Source organism: Taudactylus pleione, unplaced genomic scaffold (genome assembly GCF_031769625.1).
Source record: "Taudactylus pleione unplaced genomic scaffold, aTauple2 ptg000442l, whole genome shotgun sequence".
NCBI classification, from domain to species: domain Eukaryota; kingdom Metazoa; phylum Chordata; class Amphibia; order Anura; family Myobatrachidae; genus Taudactylus; species Taudactylus pleione.
In genome coordinates this window covers 5,941,720-5,948,565 of record NW_028284844.1, presented here as the reverse complement: position 1 = coordinate 5,948,565, position 6,846 = coordinate 5,941,720, and positions in this window count along the sequence as shown.

The following is a 6,846-nucleotide window of genomic DNA, read 5'->3' as shown; positions in this document are numbered from 1 at the left end:
CGAAAAGAAGCGGAAGCCTTAGTTCACAATAATCAGGATGTGTTTTCTTCCCAGCCAGGGCGCACTGCCTTAATAGAGCGCAAGATAAATACGCCTGAAGGAGTGGTTGTAAAGCAGCAACCGTATCGCATCCCTGAGGTGCTTTGGCAAGCAGTCCAGCAAGAGGTGAAAGAGATGCTCCAACTTGGGGTCATTGAAGAGTCCTACTGTGTTGGTCCCCAAGCCATCTGGAGCCATACATTTTTGCAACAACTTTAGGCGGCTGAATCAGGTTTGCAGGTTTGACGCATACCTGCTACAACAGGTGGACGAATTAGTAGAAAATTTGGCAAGTAGTCGGTATCTTACGACCCTGGACCTCACAAAGGGATATTGGCAAATTCCCTTAAGTGAGACCGCCAAGGAGAAGACTGTCTTCTCTACCCCTGATGGCCTGTTTCAATATAAAATGCTCACTTTTGGCCTTCATGGGGCACCAGCGTCATGTCAGCATGCCATGGATCGCCTGCTGAGGCCACACCAGGGGTATGCTATAGCCTATCTAGACGGCATTGTCATTATACAGAAAATTGGGAAGAGCACTGCCCAAAGTCCAAGAAGTGCAAAACAGTTTACGCATGGGTTTATGGCTAATCCAGCCAAGAGTAGCATTGGACTTTCAGAGGCCAATTACCTTGGGTATGTGATTGGCAATGGGCAAGTGAATCCCCAACTGTGGAAAGTGGAGGTGATTCAGTTCTGGCCAAGAACCCCCACCAAGAAACAAATGAGAACTTTCCTTGGGTTGCTAGGCTATTACTGCCGTTTCATTCCAAATCTTGTGTCCCAGAGCTTTACCCCTGACTGAGACCCTTAAGAAGGCTCAACCGGAAAGATTCTCTGGACCAAAACAATTGAAGCAGCCTGGGAAGATATGAGGACGGCTCTGTGTTCCAAACCGGTTCTGCAGGCATCGGATTTCAGAAAACCCTTTGTCCTACAAACTGACACCTCCACGACAGGCATTGGAGCTGTTTTCTTCGCCTGCCATTGCAGGCGAAGAAAAGCCGATCATCGAAAGTAGAAAGCTGTTACCATGAGAGACAAGATACGCCATATGCCATAGTTGAGCTAGAATGCTTGGCGATAAAGTGAGCAGTAGAAGCTCTGAAGTATTCTCTTCTGGGAAGAGAATTTGTCTTGGTCACGGATCACGCACCTCTGAGGTGGATGCACCTCAACAAAGGATTTAACCCCAGAGAGACGCACTGGTTCTTGAATATCCAAGCTGCGGTGTGGAGGGGATGCAGAAGGGGAAGATGGTGGAACCTGCATATGGAACGAAAGAAGGTGAAGAAGGCATACAGAAGGAAGCTGACACTGGCTGGGGGCAGAGGAAGGTGATGGGGGCTGGAGGTAGAAGGTGACATGGGCTGTGGACAGAGAAAGGTGATAGGGCTAAAGGTAGAAGGTGACATGGGCTGGGGGCAGAGGAAGGTGATGGGGACTGGAGGTAGGTGGCATGGGCAGGGGGCAGAGGAAGGTGATGGGGGCTGGAGGTAGAAGGTGACACGGGCTGGAGGCAGTGTAAGATGATGGGGGCTGGAGGTAGATGGTGACACGGGCTGGGAGCAGAGGAAGGTGATGGGGGCTGGGGACAGAGAAAAGTGATGGGGCTTCTGGGCTGAGGATGGTGATGAGAGGCTGAATTTGAGGAAGGTTATGAGTACTGTGGATGGCTGGCTGCAGACACCATCCCTCCTGAGGCATCCACAGCACTGATATCAAGAAGACCTTGCAAGAGACGGCAGACAAGAACTGCAGCCTGCATCATCAGTGACAGAGAGACAGTGTGGTAAGTCATAGTGTATTTTTACTCTTTTTAAAGACTGGCATATCTTTCAGTTAACATTCTCATGCTTCACATATCACACATGCAGGAGAGGGATGTGCAGGATCGAGGGTGGTGGTGAGAAGCTGGGGCCCCCAGAGACATCAGTGTACAGGGCTCCGGGATTTCTGTTGCCGGCCCTGCTTGTTCTCGGTGCTCCATCTCTTCCTTTCAGAGATGAAGACCAGGGCTGCTGAGCTGAGAAGTCAGACTTCACTAGTAAGTAGTCCAGTAGTAGTAATAAAAACAAACGTTGTATATTGTGTGTGATCAGTTATGCTGGGTACACACTAAACAGATATATCTGCAGATGAAGGTTGTTCGTACACACTGAACAACCATCATCTGTGTTCAGTGTGTAGGAGGGGGGGTCCTGCTGGTCGGGGCGGGGTCCTGTCTGCCCCAACCCCGCGGCTCCCATATGTACTGGCGGTCTGCAGACCGCCCCCGTACACACTTGTTGATGGACAGATATGTCTGCAGACATATCTGTCCATCGGCTGTGCAGCACAACCAATGAGATATGTCGGTGAACGACGTTCACAGACATATCATGGGGACACACTGGCAGACGGCCAGCAGATATATTGGCCGATCAAGTGATTGGCCAATATATCTTTCAGTGTGTAACCAGCTTTACAAGAAAAAGAGGAAAAGAAACTCTATTTTGTGAGCACTCTGATTGAAGAATAATAAATAAATTAAAACATAACCTTTAATATGATAAGCTAATAATTCTATGACAAAGTACAAAACACTAGACAATAGACATATAACATAAAGGCACCCAAAATTATAGTTAATTAGGAGGTATATAGGTATATGCTGATACAATGTAGCATCCTATCTCATAGACAACCCCTTAAATCGACATTTGTTTCAATGGGTGACAAGTAAAAAACATAGTCACATGCTCCAAATAAATAGTTCATCTAACAAGCGGCGAACATCTATAGCTACATAATCAACATATAATACCTAGATGGTACTTATAAAGATCACAGCAGTCAGTATAACATATTGCCTAAAGAAAATGAAGTAACAGGACGGTCGGGGTGAGGATTAATCCACCTATAATTCTACTTCCCCTCACTTAGCAAAGCCATCTATGAGGGGTGAGAGATCATCTGGTAGCAATGTTACCCCTAGAAACAACAGTGTAACCGCAACGTTGCTCACTATTTCGCTTCTGCTGTTAAGGGTCTTACTCTAGGCATTGGACCCTTAATGAGAGAGTTACTTTCAATGAGATTGTCATCAGTTAATAGAATGGATAGTAAAATTAGTTAGTGGCCTATCACGGATATATACTGTTAAACCTTGACCATAGTTGTTTTATCAAAAATGTAAGATAAAAATATCATTATGTAATCATATATACAATAAAGTCTCAGGTTAGTTCTAAAGATAATATATTGGTAGATAAATCCTATAATAACAAGGTCTTTCTCAAACAAACTAGATTAGAAGCATAAAGAAGATTTCAATGTGATATGGCTTGTTTGTAATATCACCCGAACTGATAATTCATAAATAAGAATAGCTGTTGCGGAATAATTGGCTGACATTAACATATGCACAGTAGTTAGTTCTAATAACCCTGGACTAATGAGAAAAAATATAAGAGTTTTAATAAGTATTTTTTCGCTGATGGTCATTAACTGGTGATATTGTCTACCTCCTATAGGTTAAACATTGTATGGGAGGTATATGCTATTATCTTTAATGATTATCTGCGACTGCCCCTGTTGCGCCCCCTTTAATCTGGCCCTGGTAGTGGCCTTCTATACAGTCACACAGTAGTGCCCATATACACAGCCATACCGTAGTGCTCTTATACACAGCCACACAGTAGTGCTCTTATACACAGCCACACAGTAGTGCTCTTATACACAGCCTCACAGTAGTGCCCTTACAGTATATACATCCACGCAGTAGGCCCTTATATACAGCCACACAGTAGTACCTACCTTACAGAATGCAGCTGCTGATGTGGCTGTGATGAGAGTGGCGGGTGGGGGGAAGCGATCGTGAGGGCTGGCACTGCAGGCACAGGCAGGACAGCGCCTCTCCTAGTTTTCTTGCCTGAAAGCAACAGCAGGAAGAATGCTTAAGAGAGGAAGAGCTGGGGTCAGGGGTGGATTGGGATGGAAAAGCAGCCCGTGAAATTTCTGGAAGCAGCCCTAATGGGGGCGGGTCTGTGAAGGTGGGCGGTATACTCCCTGCTCATAGGGCCTGATTTGCAGCCTTCCTTGCGTCTTTTGCTCTTCCCTGGGGTACATTCATGCGTTAGATTGTGCAAGGTCGCACGAATTTGCAGATACTGAGACGCCCACTTTCAGTCTTGCTTTTGTGCATCTTTAGATGCCACTTTCGGTCGCACCATGGAAACTTGTACCAACCCTATACTAGGTGCTGATTTTCCATCTTACTATGGCCTCCAAAGCGAGCGATTCAACTTCTCTGGGTATGATTCAGCTTCGGACGGAATTGCAAAGCTTCTTTGCAATTCTGTCCTTGATAATATGCAAATGCAGCCGGAGGTGTATTACACACCCTGTATGACACCCTCTGTATGACACCCTCTGTATGACACCCTCCTGTATGACACCCCCTGTATGACACCCTCTATATGACACCCTCTATATGACACCCTCTATATGACACCCCCTGTATGACACCCCCTGTATGACACCCCCGGTATGACACCCTCCATATGACACCCCCTGTATGACACCCTCTATGACACCCCCTATATGACACCCCCTGTATGACACCCTCTATATGACACCCCCTGTATGACAACCCCGGTATGACACCCTCTATATGACACCCCCTGTATGACACCCCCTATATGACACCCCCTGTATGACACCCCCTGTATGACACCCTCTATATGACACCCCCTGTATGACACCCTCTATATGACACCCCCGGTATGACACCCTCTATATGACACCCCCTGTATGACACCCCCGGTATGACACCCTCTATGACACCCCCTATATGACACTCCCTGTATGACACCCCCTGTATGACACCCTCTATATGACACCCTCTGTATGACACCCTCTGTATGACACCCCCTGTATGACATCCCCTGTATGACACCCCCTGTATGACACCCCGTGTATGACAGCCCCTGTATGACACCCTCTGTATGACACCCTCTATATGACACCCCCTGTATGACACCCTCTATATGACACCCCCTGTATGACACCCTCTGTATGACACCCCCTGTATGACATCCCCTGTATGACACCCTCTATATGACACCCCCTATATGACACCCCCTGTATGACACCCTCTATATGACACCCTCTATATGACACCCCTGTATGACACCCCCTGTATGACACCCTCTATATGACATCCCCTGTATGACACCCCCTGTATGACACCCTCTGTATGACACCCCCTGTATGACACCCTCTCCTGCATTTGCAATCCCAGCATTGCGACCGAGGTCGCGATGGTGGATGGCGCCGGGCCTCCGGCAAGCTGAGTATGCCTACCTTTGAGGAAAGAGCTAAGGAATCGACCAAAAGACTGGAGAATAGAGGGTGTAGCCAGAGGCTGATAAAGAGGGGATACAATGCAGTGAAGAATAAGAACAGAGATTCACTTTTCATGTCCAAAGGCAGAACCCAGGACAAGAAAGAAAATGTACAAAAATTTAGGTTTATTGGATCATTTTGCAATGAATGGAAGGAAATTCTAAACACTTTACAGAAACATTGGAATGTCCTTACTATGGATCCCGATTTGGCTGAAATTCTAGGAGAGAAAATCAGTATCAGTTGGCGAAAGTCCGCTTATCTCAAGGATATTTTAGTACACAGCCATTTTAAACTGTGGATGCTATGCATGCACAATACACAAGGCATGTACATACATAGGGCCCGATTCAGACCCGCTCGCTAGGAAGCGTTCGCACGCAGACAGATGATTTTTGCACTCTGTGCATGCATACGCATTGCAGCGCACGTGCGCAAAACAGTCCGAGTTATCGGGAAGTGTACACTGGCTGCACGTAGACAGCCCGGCTGAATGAGTGACAGGAGAAGCCGTTTGTGGGTGGTGACAGAGGCTGGCCACTAGAAACGGGGGAGTGGAGATGTAAACGCAGGCGTGCCCGAGAGTCTTAACGCCGTTTCAGAGGCGTGCATAATTAACAGGCAGCGTCATTATACATGTCACCTGGTTGTCTCTTACGTGCGCAAGAGGGTGACTTTAGACAGGCTGGTGGGCATCTGCATACATAAAGCGATCACACGCCAAGACATAGTGGGCGTGCTAATGCCTTGCCGTTCGATCGCCTGCCTTGCCGAATTTGCATACACATCGAGCGAGCGGACGCATCTAGCGAGCGGGTCTGAATGAGGTCCATAGATCAAAGAAAAGAGACTATGGATAGGTATGGTAACAAGATTAAAATCAAGGAATACATAAATGGCAATACGATTGGAGTCATTTATTGCCTATATTGTACATGTGATCTCAAATATATAGGGATGACCAGGAGGCAGTTGAAACAGAGAATTCTTGAGCACGTTGGAAACGCCAAACGAGATCAACTAAGATTTAAGACTCTCACTAGCGTAGCTAGACGTTTCTTAAAAGACATGATGGTGATCCAAATCAATTAAAAGCCTTTGGTTTGGAGAAAATTAAGATGGGAATCAGAGGAGGAGACATCAATAAAGAATTACTAAAGATAGAATCAAGAATGATATTCTTGGTGAACACTGCTGAACCCCATGGGTTAAACAACAACAATCAATTCACCGTCTTTTTGTAATATTACCTCTCCTAAATACATGATTAGATTGCAGATAGATCCAGTCTAAATACTAAAGAATAAATTAACTTATCCAGTACACAGAAGAAAGAACATGATGGGATGAACTATAACCTACTAAGTTATTGGCTTATAATTTTGGGTTAACCATGACATCATGATCGAATAACTA